The 15,181-nt window shown below is 32.5% G+C and overlaps 1 protein-coding gene across 4 annotated transcripts in view; it reads left to right on the forward strand.

Annotated features, from left to right (window-relative positions):
• The window catches only part of Ten-a (Teneurin-a transmembrane protein), a 1,091,387-nt gene that overhangs the window by 334,361 nt on the left and 741,845 nt on the right, over positions 1–15,181 (forward strand). For 3 of the 4 annotated variants that reach the window (XM_076399553.1, XM_076399555.1, XM_076399556.1), the window contains exon 2: positions 12,237–12,290. The exons of the other annotated variant lie outside the window; for it this stretch is intronic. The gene's annotated coding sequence lies outside the window, so the exon portion shown is untranslated. The remainder of the gene's footprint in view (positions 1–12,236; positions 12,291–15,181) is intronic. 4 annotated transcript variants of the gene reach the window in all.

Consider the following 15,181-nt stretch of genomic DNA (forward strand, 5'->3'; position numbering starts at 1 on the left):
CACATTCAAAAACAACTGTAATAAATCAAAAGGAAACCTATATGTACAATGTGTACTGTTAGTAGAAATATTTCGAAGAAATGAAATACTGTTCTGCAATACTCCTGCTACTTCGGAATTACTGTCGACTGCTGAAATCATACCTTGTCGACTGAAAACTTTCCGTCCCACATAAAAAGGCATTTTCAACCTATTTCAGCTGGTGTTTCATAGGATAGTGTCTTAGGACCGCTCCTATGTCTGCACTAAGCTGCCGATATCCCACCAACAAAAAAAAAACAGTACTTGGATCATTTTTCGACGACACTCTTATAATGACAAAAGACGTATCTCTGTCTAAAACTGTAGAAAAAATACAAATAGTGTTCAAGAAGATCTACAATCATCTGATCAGATCTACAAATCTGTTCATGTTAATTTTACGTTGCTAATTAACCTAATTATATCACTTAACCGTTACCCGATTCCTCAAGATGAATCAGCTAAATACCTCGGAATATATCTCGATGTTAGACAAAAAGCAGAGTAAATTAGACACAAAATCAAGCAACTGTACTAGGTAGTCGTCCAATTTGGACCTATGAGTGCAAATATGGGGCTGCACTAAAACCTCAAACAAACTAGTTATCCAACATACCCAAAACAACGTTCTACGATTAATTACCAACACTTATCGTTACCTAACCAACAAAGAGCGGCACCATGAACTCGGAACCAAATGAACAAATAAAGTGGTCCAAAATTTCGCTTTAGGACATGAAATAAGCTTGTTAAATCACAGCAACCTGGAAGCTACTGAACAACACGCAGGAAATCAAAAGATTAAAGCGAACCAAACCACACGAACTTCTTTAGTACTCTCCTTGCTTGTTTATTCATGTAAGTACAACAGAACAGTAAAATATTAAATATACAAGGGAAGGGAAAAAATACAGTTGAAGCCGGACACTGCTCCAGGAAAATCAACCATGAAGGATTGGTATGCTATGTTTAGACGTGGCGAAATGAGCACCGAAGACAGTGAACGCAGTGGACGTACAAAAGAGGTTGTTACCGACGAAAATATTTAAAAAATTTGCAAAATTACTTTGAATGGCCGTAAATTGAGATTGAATGAAATAGCAGACATTCTAAATATATCAACTGAACGTATACATCATATATGTAAAGCGCGAGCTCACTTTTGACCAAAAACAACAACAAATTGATGATTCAGAGCAGTGTTTAAAGATGATTAAGCGTAACTAACCCGAGTTTTTGCATCGATATGTGACAATAGATGAAACGTGGATCCATCATTTTACTTCGAATTCCAATCAACAGTCATCCGAGTGGACTGCACACGATGAACTCGGTCCAAAGTTTAGGAAAAGGCAGCAGTCGGCTGGAAAATTTATGGCGTCCATATTTTGGAATACGCATGGATTGATTTTCATTGACTACTTGGAAGGAGGAAGGACCACCAACAGTGACTATTACATGGCGCCATTAGACCGTTTGAAGGACGAAATCGCCGAAAATCAGCCACATTTGAAGAAAAAGAAGGTGCTACTTCACCAAGACTATGCACCATATCACAAGTCAGTGAAAATGATGGCAAAAATCCATGAATTGGGCTTCGCACTGCTTCATCGGCCAGTGTATTCTTCAGATCTGGGCCCCAGTGACTATTTCATGTTCTCAGAAGCAAACTATGGTAGCGCGAGGACTTTTCAATTGACCTTTTATATTGACACATCTATCGAACTAAAGGTGAATATTTCATAGACATTTGCGGCGGAAATGGCTTTTAAAAAAAATTAAAATCTTAGTTTGTAATATATTGAATATGTCTCCTTATTTTTATCATTCTGCAGAAATGACTGTATTGAAAATTCATTAAGTGTTATTTATGAAGAAGGATAATTCCAATAATATATAGGAAAATATATGGATTAAACTTTAAGAAATGCCAATAATTTAACCTAATTAATATATGGAGTAAATAACATCACCCCCATTATTTGTATCATATTATATTAATAATTTAATTCCGAAATTCATCAATCGTAGCTCCTTTGTTAAATTTATGTACACAATGTTTCTCGTTTAGTAAAACTTGAGTTATTAAAATCGAAACTTCTTAATTAAAAAGTTAAACTACGCAAAGTTGTACAAGGTAAATAAGGACGAGTCGGATTAATTCGAAACGAACGCAATAGAACTTACGATAATTATTGCCCAATTATTTATTTCGTGTCACGTTCATCCTGTCTCTTTTATATTTACGTACAGAAAAAAAACCGAACCGAACGACGGCTGATATAAATCCAACAAATTCTACCGTAATTTCAAGGATAAAACAACTTTTAAAATAATCCTTTGAAAGGACTCTTCACAACATTGAAACGGTTCATGTTTTTGATTTAATTTAATAGACGTTTCGGAAAAAGGTTTTAATATTAAATGCGCCGTCGAAAAATATTTAATATTAATGCTGCGGCACGCCCGAATGTTCGTCGCTCAGAGCATTATGTAAAATGAGATTTATGCGAGTAAATTAGACGATTCAGAATTACGTATTTCGTACAGTGTCGCCTAGAAGTGCAGCCTTATTGTTTCCATTAGAACAATTTGAAAAAACAATCCACTCACGTTATCGCGATACATTGCCTATTGCAGATTGTAAATTCGTTTTGAAAATCGGACAGTATATTTCCTTCTTATTTTATTTTAGTTTAAAAGGTAGACAAAGCTATCTGATTCGTATGAATGTCCATCAAATATTGTTTTGCGCTTTGCTTGTTGTTGTGTTAAATATATACTGTCAATTCAAAACAGTAGTGACACACGTTATCAAAGCCTGTCGAAAGTTGTAAACTCGTTTTACAGTCAGACAATATTTTCCTTCTCATTTTATTCTATTTAAAAAGAGATAGAATGCCGTTTAAAAAGTTCGAACATGTAATGGAATGAGCCTGCAAGTGTCGTCCGTTTGTCAAACGTCTGCAAAATATTATAAATAGGGGTTATAAAGCAGCAAACGTTGTTTTAACCATTTCTTTTAATACATTTCAAATCGTCGCTTATTGTTGTTCTGGTTTAAAATGTCGAAGCCGTTACACAGTCGGAGTCAAAAACTGATTGCGTCTGAAGTCGGTTATTTCGAACAGGACCGAGAAGTGAGCATTTATACTGTTAAATAATAATTGCTGCGGTTTTTATTAAAATTATTTTTAGGATATTGCAGCTGCACTGAATGTTAGGTCTAGGTCACTAAAATATCTCGAAAAATTAAAAACAATATAACCTTAAATACACCAAAAAGGAACCGTGTTTACGCAAATAGGTGAAGAATACCATTATTTCAGAGAAAATCGATAATCTGGGAAGTATCCATAAAAAGCTGACAGATATGCAACTGTTTGAGGGATGTAGAACAAGATGTACCAAGATAGGGTGGTGATGAAAGGTCAGTATACGATAAATCTACCTAAGTGTCGGAAATTGTATCATAGAGTGTAAAAGTATATTATAGAGTGTACTACAGAGTTATTATAGAGTGTTTTTGTTCCGAATTTACATGAACGTTTGCTTAAAATGTATAGATATATAAAATGTAGGAGGTAAATAATACTAACTGTTCTGCAGATATGGCAAATACATTAATAAGAATGCAGTGATTAAATCTTGTTTTATCAAGAAAGGTATATACAGGTAGTAACAGATCAAAATTACTTTACAAGGAAATACTTTACCAAAGGATACAAGAACTAAACGTAAAGGGTAAATATGCTCTCTTCTATAATGAAAATAAAATATATTACTTAGATATATAATTTTTAATTACATGTATTAGGCCTTCGAGGGATACCACTACATTAAAAACGCGTCTAAAGAATACCTATACGAATATGGGAAAAAATTTAATGTAAATATGATAAAACAACTCTAACCTATAAATTGTTGTCGCTGTATAATTAATTGTAGTTTTAAATTCTTCTATAATATATGCATTAGATATACTATAATTTTTGATTATATTTTGAGTAGAATGTTGTCATATGTCAGCTCAACATGTAGTAAAATTCAGAGTTGATGCGGAAATATTGCGTCATCAATTCAGATCGCGTGGATTCACTGCTAATTTCTGCAAAGTTTTCTCTATCGAAACCCATTACGTTTTCCCATCTTTCAGGTTATTCAATTTACGGACTCTATCCCAAAAAATGAAGTATCTTTTGAGGCTATCTACGAGTATACTCCATTTCTTGCTATCTTCATAAAATCTGAAGAGTTGATCAGACAGGTCATATATCATGTGTCACGAACAGGTAGTAATCAGAAGGAGCATAATCTGAAGAACACGGCGGGTGGGGTAGTACTTTATTTTAACGTGTCCAAGTACGGTTTCATCGGTTTTGCAAGATACGGTCGAACGTTTTCATGCTGAAAAATAAGGTAGTGTCTTTGCTCACATTCCTTCCGTTTTCCAGCGGTTATCGACTCAATCCCAATTAATTATAGTCGATAACGATCCCCATTGATGGTATCATCGAATAATGTTTACAAATCCTCGTCCTTCTAATGTTATTGGAAGTCTAGAATACGCTTAGTGTTCGGTGTCTTTAATTTGTACAATTTTTTTTTATTTACTCATACAAATCGAAGCGAACGAAATCTAATTCGAACAAATGAGACATTGGAAAATAAATAGTATAAAATACTTTGACTAGCATACACTGTATCAATTTTTCTAAAATAGGTTTCATTAATGTTAAAATTTGATCAGGATGAGTGCAAACACCTTATATATTGCGGAATGATTTTGAAAATGTTCACATCGTTTAACTGGTTAATTGTTGCTCGACTTTCACCAGAAATTGATACCGTTTCATTTTCCTCTAGTTAATTAAGTAAATGTACTCGATCCGGACACTATGATTAATAGGTAAACTTTCATATAAAACATCCGCCAAATTAAAAGAAGAAAAATAGGACCTAATGGTAGTTTCCAAGTAATATTTCTTTCGATAACGGCATACAAATCAAGCTGACCTTGTTGGAAAGTTTCTTTGTTTGTTTCCCGGGCTAAACTTATTTTTAAACAGTTTAAAGACTGTAGCCCGACCGGCAATATATCAAGATTTGTTCATTGAAACTTCGGACTGTCAACGTCCGAATTCGACCGAAATTGCCACGGAAACGTCAGAATCGTTTTCGGAGACTCCGAGAAACTTGTAGACTTCGATATATCAGCGTTCTACATAAACTAGATAAATTGTATAGCCCCAATGAGAGATCCAATCAAATATTCTTATATTATTTCTGTCCAGAGTTTCCAGAAATTTCAGAAAAATATTACTTAATATTTTAATATCTTTATATGATTTTGGTAATATACCTTCACATTAGCAATTACTTTTCGATCAAATATGAAATTGTACATTTTCGTAAAATAATATCCTGTTTCGGCAGAGGTCTTTCCCTTTTTTACGCCCAAAGAATTTAAATTTATTTTCAATATGGTGCCATGCTAAGATGGTGTACGTATTATAATGTATCTTCCTAAATCAATAAATCAATGCTGGAGTAGACAGTTATTCTTTCAGCACAGTTTCTGCTTGTTTTGAAATGTCCTCTTAATTACCTTCTTGCTTTCTTGTCATACATTTTAACACCTGCCTTCAAGAAGTTTTTTGACATACTTTCAACGATAACGTAATGAAATATTCTCTAATAATACGTAGTTTAAGTTTAGAATAGTACATAAAGCTACAATAATTATAATAGTGAAAAATCAGGAATTTGTTTTCAACACAATAAAAGTTAAACTAGCAACTAACAAACGATATTAACTCGAAGGCACTAAGAAATGTAGGGAAGCTTTTTTGTATTCGTTTGATTCGAATGTTTATTATATGTTATTGTACATATATCTTTTTATTAATCTCTTAGAACGTCAACAATCTGCACGTGAGTAATAAGTATTATTATATGATTTCCTTGATATAATTTAACCATCCTGACACGTAGAAGATCACTTCAGTAAGTGATCTGCTATACAACTTATAATCTAAATCTTAATCTAGTTACTATTCTAACTGATTTTAAAGTATATCTTAACTTATTTTGATATTATTAAATCTCACTCTATGTGTCTATTAATCAGTTCGTGTGATAGTTTACGTTTGAGCCTACGCATTTCACTGTCATCGCGCACCTTTAACTGTTTTGCGAGTGCATTGTGATGCACTAATAGTCTTTCAGAGTACTTCACACTAGCAATTGGATTCACGCTCGTTGTGGGTTCTAAGGGGATATCGCGCTGAATCAGTTTGTTGGACACGTAATATGGGGCATCGACAATGACTCGCAACACTTTGTTCAAGAACCTCTGGAGGATTGCAGCGATCTATTTTATTGTTTCAGCCTTACTGGGAGCGTCACGGAATTCCTCCTCCTGCCTGGTCAATCTGCTTGGTTCCATTCTTTTAATATGCCCATAAAAATTTAGCGTGATTTAGCTTTTTTTTAATCTGAATATACATTGCTAAAATTTTCCACTTCCTTATTTGCCGTTAGCCTGTATGTTTCTACTTCAGTGTGAATTGGTACGAACATTTTTCTTTTTTTTTGTTCTTTTAAATTATTGCAATGTCTTTCTGTTCAAAATGAAATCTTCAGCTTTGTCACAGTTTTATATATTTAAATATACATTTTTTATTGAAGTGAATGTCTTCTGTAATCTGCTGTATCTATTTTCTGACAAGGAAACATGTTCCATGTCCATTCCAGTCCAATCTCTTAAATGGTTTAGACCAAATCTTTGGAATGATAAATCATTTGGACTTTTGGATTTTGTCTCTAAAAATGTTTCCAGACATTGTTTTCTCAAATGAAATGACCAACTGTTTCTACGGTATCTTTTAAAATCTATATTTCTTCTTCGGGCTATTTTTTCAAATAATCTATCATAATTCCAATTCCTCCCAATTTGATTAGCATAATTGACATACTAAGATCCGGCTTTATTTTGTGCCGCTCTTGGATTGCTTTGTTTAAGACGCAATTGAAATGTAAAGGAAACAGTGCATCACGTTGATTCATTCCTGTTTTAATTTCGAAACATTCCAATAATACTTCTTTAAATTTCACCGTGAATTCTGTACCAGTCAGCGTTCGTCTGAAGGTTGCATTAGTTTTCAAATCCTGACCTTGTTCTTCAATAATGTGGAAAAGAAATTCACGGTCCACAGAGTCATAGGCTTCTTTGAGGTATACACATATACAGACCTCATATACATATATATAATATAAAAATTTCTACGAATAAATTAATATTAATACTTTTTCTGGACAAGATCAGCCTTATCTGGAACCTGCTTGATATTCACCAATTTTGAATTCAAGTTGTTGTTGTGTTTGATCCATGAGACATTGCCAAAGAATTTTGTAAGTATATATATATATGTATATATATATATATATATATATATATATATATATATATATATATATATATATATATATATATACTGAATTACCACTGAATTTTACACTGAATTTGACTGAATTAATATCACTTGATATTTGAGTGAATGTCACTCAAATATGGAAAATGTACTTTCTAATTGGAAGAAAATCACAATTATCAGTACATAACAAATTGCTTTTATACAGGCAATTACCGAAACCTACATGGACAGACGGAGTTCAATTATGGGGATGTTCTGCAATGAGTAACATAAATAAAATACAAATTTCTCAAAATAAAGTCCTGAGAGATATTGTGGACACACCCAAATACTATAGGACTGATTACCCACATCGAGACCTTCAGATACCCACAGTCAGTCAAGAAATGAAGAGAATTGCAGAGGGGCATGAGGAAAGACTCCATTCTCATGAGAATATTGAAGTATTGCAGCTTTTGGATACCACCTAAACACGACACATACTCAAATGATCAAACCATCTCATCTTGTGTAGTGTTATGTAGTGCATATAATAAAAAATACAGCAGTGACATGTATAAACATTATTTCAGCAGATACTGAGATAGGGTCGATGGGTCCTCCCAGTTATATACCTAGATTTAAGTTATCATAAAGACACATTGTAGGTTAATCGGAAACAACTAGTAACAATGTAATAATTAAATAATAATAAAAAAAATTTAATTTTATTGGTTAAAATCTACTTATGAAGCAATCAAATGCCTTCACAACAAAATATTTTCATATTCTAGGTGCCTATATGCAAATAATTATCACAATACCATCTAGATTTTAGATGTTGTGCAATTTTTCTCCAAAGACACCTGGGTTTTGTCTGTATTACTCTATGAATATAATACGGTCACTAATTCTCAAATGAAATAAAATATATTTCTCTGACACACAACTATCTGTTGACATTCGAAATTGATTAGCACCGGTAACAGTATAGTCCATAATAGAAAAATTAATCATTTACAGCCGGGGGGTGTCGGTGATATTTCGCAATTTATAACGCATAAAGAGTCGAAATTGGTGGCAATTTTCAGTCGATAGGTTTCGCAGCGATTATATAAATTGCCAAATGCAAATGCCGAACGCTGCAGAGATAACGTCGGCAAAATGTGGAGTGGTTTACGTTGTAAAATACCAATATTGCAAAACGATGCAAAACGGTTTATCCCCCTAATCAGATGAAATTCCTAAACAGACTATTTAGAAGGACCTCGCAGCCGAACCACTCCGCAAATAAATTCGCAAAATATGGAAATATATTTATGTGGAAAACTATTTTAAGCGAAAATGGTTTCGACCGTAAATAACAAAACAGGAAAATAAACGATATTAAGTTACACCCAAATTTCTGTGTTTTATTTTATATAGTTGAAGTTATAAATTCATTGATTCAGTTTTCTAGTTGAATCCGTAATATCATTAGTGCCAAAGCGAATTTTGTTCGTTTATATTTTGTCAACATGTTTTTTCCTAAAAACACAGGGACATGTACAATTCGAGGAAATCACAAATCTTTCTCAATATCTATGGTACTTAGGAAATACAAAGGAACTAGACGGTATTGCCGTTTCTTTTTATTTGTGGAGTTTATCGCCTTTGTGCATACCTAGCAACAGAAATAATTACCTTGAATGGCAACATTGTTGATGTTTCTTGGATGTATTTGCCAGATGGGATATCTTAACGTGTTCGAGCGACGTTAGAACTTTATGAAATGAACTCGTGATTAATGATTTGTGAAGATGCGACGTTCATAGTCACTATTTCTTATTTACTGTGTTTTGTGTCCATTTAACCTGAGTTTCATCAAATGCTAAGCTTGTTCAGAGAGTATCCTTTTTTAATTTTCATTAATTATTTATTAAATCTCCATTTGTTATGTTCTATGTATTATTTCCTATTCATTAATTTTTACGTATTATTCTGTATTAGTTATTTGCTATTTATTATTCTTCATTTATTTTTCTCGTTTAATTATTTTCAATCTATTATTCTCTATTATTTATCCTCTATTATTTACTTATTTATCCATTTATCCCTATTTACTAGATTACTTCTTTGTATCTTCTTTATATTTATTTTATCATTATAAATTATTGTTTTATATTAATCGTAAACTCGTTCTTGATTGTAAAACCTCTGTCCATATATCATATATAGTTTAATTCAATTAGATATCACCTTCTGCTGCCTATAGTCATTCCACCGTCATCATTTATCTTATATTTTCTTTGCCTTAATTTATTTATATTTATTGCCTTATTGCCTTATTTATTTTTATTGAGTGTAAATTCTCGACAATTCTATTTAAGAAAGCTACATTTTTATATACATTTATCACTCAAACATTTCTAAAATTCAAATTCAAATTAAAACTGGACAAGGTCTGAAAAGCTATTGATGCTGAACTTCTACATGATTTGAAATACACCACAAAAATACAGTATTCCTCATATCACATAATAGGATATAGGAGGAAAAATAAATATATTTTTAGAAACTTCTAATAATTTTTTTCAATCAATCCGAAATAAATCAAAAAACACTTGGTATAAGACGTGAGGCATTGAAAATCTGGGGATCAAATCTTGTTAGTGAAAGGAAAAACAGGACGATTTTGTGTCAGACGTGACAAAAATTGATAAATACAAGGTCCAAAAGAAATTTAATAACATATTTGTAGCTGTAATACCGACAAATTGGTCTCTTTACACTGACAAATTTCAGAGTGACTTTATTACTCAGCATGCGGTTTTCCTGATACTTTCTAAAAAGTATAAAACTGTTATACAATTAGTATATTTAGACGATGATTTTGTTTATTATTAGATATTGGCAATTATTTCCGGAGATTTTACTACCTTTGTTCCCTTTTTCGATCCTTTATTTTCGGAATTATGACAACTGTGTCATAATTAAAATGGTATTTTAAACTCTCCTTTTTACCAACAAGGGTTTATCTGGCATGGACCTACTGTTTAACGTGGCCTCCGAACCTCGGTCCTCAGCATTAAGCTTACCGACTGACCAGTGACCAACTTAAATAACTCCCATAAGACATCCGGTCTTACCCAGCCTGGTTACAGGCGTGGCTGGGATCATTTTCCTTGTCGGATTTTGCACTCTTACCTAGGCCAATAATAAAGATTAAACAGCCATAAACATAAATATATGGCCGTGTCCCAGCAGAATTCAAACCCGCGACTATTGGAATAGTAGGTGGACTGTCCTGTCGCTTTTACCACTGCGCCAAACATATTTTTTCTATCAGATATTTGAAAGTATTAACCATTATATTTATGCCCATATATAGTTTTGTTAATTCCCAATCATATAAAATGTTAAAAAAAAACTAAAATGTATTTTATCTCCCAAATCTTTTTTCATATTATAAAAAAATCTAATTTAGAATATTCAAAATTAAAAGTAATATGAACAGTTTCTAAATGAATGTAAATTTGCCAGGTTTAATAGGTTTGGAATTTTATAAGCGAAACTAATTTACTTTAGCTGGAGTTAATGAATGAGCTATTAAAGATATTCAAAGAGCAAAGATTAAAAACAGTCAATTTAGATTTATATAATTATTTATAATACATATGCCAAATATTTTGGGGGTTATAAGTAACTAAATTAGAACCAACTTATTTAACTTTCGCACAGTAATTATTATATTGTAGAATGCTCAATTGTTTATTAATCTAACGGTCGTTTTATTCACATGCTATTATTCTTGAACAAGGCGTTTGGTCCTTTATCACCAGATTTTACAAGTTTTCTGTATCTAATGATTGAAGAGCGTCAATATCTAGGAATGTTCTAGATGTAATAAGAATCAATAAAGTAGGATATTTCGTACTTTGTAAAGCATTTGAAATCATTAACAGAGCCATTAATGAAGAAATTTTGGCTTCAAAACTATAATAATTAAAATATTGCAATAAAAACAGTTGCTCCCATTATAATGTGTCCTTACCCTCAAGACTTATAGTATTATTCGCTAATATTTAAATATAATGCAGCTCAACTTTCATGTCATTTTATTTGGCTTCAAGTAGTAGATAATGGGCTTCTCCCTAGAAATTCCTTTATGCCTTCCTATTATTCTTTTTTTACATGTTATTTTTGTGTTTAATTAGCTAATAGAACTTTAATTATGTTTATTATTGTGTAATAAAGTTTATATTATTGATATATTTATTTTTCTAAATTATATTAACATATTATTAAGTTATTCTTATAGTTTATTCATTTATTATTTTTACCCACTTGGTCCAACCAGTACTGTTATATCATACGATTTCAGTTCGATAATTAGTTCAATAGGTGATGAAGAAATTGTTTTTATTTTTCCAGCGATACCGTACCTTTTTAGTTTTTAAATTAATTGAAATCGAAAGGGTTATCAAAAAAACTGCGTAACATTTTGACATTCGATTATTGGAAGTTAGAAAGTATTAAGCTTAAGAAACTACTCCTTATGGTATATTTTGGATATTATGTAACATTACAATTCAGCTAGTTACCAAAGACAAATTGACTAACCTATACCTTCGTTAATGATGCAGAAGTAGTAACAGAACTCAACACTTACTTGAGTAATACTGTTTTGGCAAAATCCAAGTCTGAAAGAAGACGGCTTAAATTAGTTTGTCCATACGACACTTATTGACTATTGAAAACTATTCAAATATCTACCTTACAATAATAATAAATTTATTCTAACAAATTAATTTCTTTCAGATAATCACAAATGACCTATGGGAGTATATTTCCATATAAGCTGGAGTAGCATAGGTACGTAATATTTTCATTTCCTGTTATCCAATTCATGAAAGCTCACTTAAATATATCAAAATTGTCAATTTTCTCACTGCAAATTGTAAACTTAAATAAATGCGAAAACGTGATGAGGTTCGTGGTTGTAATAAAAGGATACGCCGCAAAAATAAAAATAAAAAGCCCTTGAAAATCAGATAGAAACTTTTCGCTCGATTTACATCTCTTATTGCTTTCCTTTAGGCGCTTTTGCTTTGTTGGAATGACGCGTCGATTTTATACATTTCTACGAACGGGGCTTTTTTCTCACGTGTGCTAGATTTTTATATTTTATCCTATTTACTATTATTGGAACATATGCACATATGTAAAGAATATTTTAGGATTTCAAGGTAACAGCGTTCGAACAATATCAGGGGCATGGTTAGCATACGTATTTTTACTTCTTATCTGTGTTTAGGTTTTAAACATTTACCCTTTACCATTTATTTTTACAACAGTATTTAAAACACCATTTGTTAAGATGTTATTGTAAATGTTTTTCTTTCAACATTAAGTGTGTCCTTTTATATAAATAGAAGGTCAGCTTGGCTGGTGAACTGACCAAGGCATCAGGACGGTCCTACTGCCGTGGATTGAGTTCGCATCCTGCTAGGGCATGGTTGTAAATTTATGTTATAATTATTTGTAATAGTGATCGTCCATAAGGATAGAGCGCAAATTCTGACAAAGGCAGTCATGCTAGTCATTCTAATGAAAAAGTTTTTGGCATGTTTGAAGGAGACAATAATACAGAACTCTTCGAAGCTCGAATTAGCTATTAATTTCAATGGGTTTAAGGAGAAATGGTAGCTTGGGGGAACTATTTTCTGTCGTTATATTCTAATGAAACAATTTATTTGCCTTAGGTTGATAACTAGCTGTTTTCTCCACATATAACGGTCAATTGAAAACTCCCCGGCCTGACACATAGATGGCGCTACTAAAATTAAATCCGTATGCTTTTTAGTTAGCCCTAACCTTCAAAAGATGCGTGTAAAATTTGACAACTGTCGGATCATTAGTTTGTGAATTATAGCGTTTTGAGTGAAGCAACTTTTGTTATTGTGAAATAAATGGATAAAACGGAATTTCGCGTGTTGATAAAATATTGCTTTTTGAAGGGCAAAAATACAGTTGAAGCAAAAACTTGGCTTGATGCCAAGTTTCCGGACACTGCCCTAGGAAAATCAACCATCCAGGATTGGTATGCTAAGGTGAAATGAGCATCGAACGCAGTGGACGACCAAAAGAAGTTGTTGCTGAAGAAAACATAAAAAAAATCATTGACACAAAATCAAACAAAATGATTTTGAATGACCGTAAATTGAAATTGAATAAAATAGTAGTCACTGTAAAGACATCACATGAACATGTATATCATAGGATTCACGAACATTTGGGTATGAGAAATCTCTGTGCAAAGTGGGTGCCGCACGAGCTCATTTTTGACCAAAACGACGAGTTGATGATTCGGAGCAGTTTTTGAAGATGATCAAGGCTAATAAACCCGAGTTTTTGCATCGATATGTAACAATGGATGAAACATGGCTCCATCATTTCACTCCGAATTCCAATCGACAGTCATCCGAGTGGTTTGCACACGATGAACCCGTTCCAAAGCGTGGGAATACGCAACAGTCGGGTGGCAAGGTTATGGCATCAGTATTTTGGGATGAGTATTTAATAATTTTCATTGACTACCTTGAAAAAGGAAGGACCATCAACAGCGACTATTACAAAGCGTTATTGGACCTTTTGAAGGACGTTATCGCCGAAAATGGCCGCATTTGAACAAAAAGAACCAAACCAAAAAACTAATTTTGCCAAAAACTTTGTTTTACTATGGTAGGCCGGGGACTGCGTCTCGTTCAGGTTTTGTTTATGATGATGATGAATTTATAGTGTATGTGTTTAGGCATTTTGTTTGGTCCATTCCCTGAATTTCTTTAATAATTTTTTATGTGATTTAAATTATCTAGTTTATGATACATAATTATAAAAATTAAAAATTATTGTAGTTATTGTAATAATCGGTTATTTTACAATATGGGGTAACTATATACATAGTAAATACTATATACATAATATAAAATTCAAATACGATTTATTGATCTATCTGCCTGTTTGGTCAATAAACTTTTACCAGCTTTCTAGTAAAACTATTATTATCTCACTGTAAAACTTCTGACGTTTCTGCATGAAAAACTGAACAAAATTATTTTCATAAGCCTAATTTGAAGCCCGTTTTACAACATTAAATAGTTTTGTGGAGTACAGAGCCAAGTGTGGTCAGAATGGATCATACCTGGGCTGTATTAGGCTGGGGTATATCAATACTTTCTAATCAACCTCTCTCAATTGTTGCCGATTCAATAAGTATATCTACTCTTGTCATGATTCAAATCAACTCCTTTAGTGTTAATCAATTCTGGCCATTTCTCTTTAATCGTCTGCTCATTTAATTGTCTATTGTCCTGACGCAAGTCCAATCTTGCTTAGCACCGTCTTCTTTGGTATCAATGCGAGCTTTGTAATCGTTTTTAAAACTTCGCCGTGCTTGAGGGAGCATTTCAAGCTTTAGGTAACCTAATCATCCTAAATGTAAATTTTCTTCATTCCTACCTGAATTGAGTGTAATATAGAGTAAGAGTAATATGAACTATTACATCAGGACATTTGAGAGATGGAGAAAAGGTACCATGAAAAATTAGAAAACAGACTTTTCAGATTCTTGCCACAAATGGACGATGGTTTACGATGGCAAAAAGGAAATTTTTATCATCAATATACCCAAAAAATGGTCACAAAGCCTAGTTAGTTCTTAGAATTTCTGTTACAGATCTGTATTATCAATTTATGCCCAAAAT

This window comes from Rhynchophorus ferrugineus, unplaced genomic scaffold, assembly GCF_030347505.1.
Source record: "Rhynchophorus ferrugineus isolate W39M unplaced genomic scaffold, kcgeb_rfMv2 rfM3, whole genome shotgun sequence".
NCBI classification, from domain to species: domain Eukaryota; kingdom Metazoa; phylum Arthropoda; class Insecta; order Coleoptera; family Curculionidae; genus Rhynchophorus; species Rhynchophorus ferrugineus.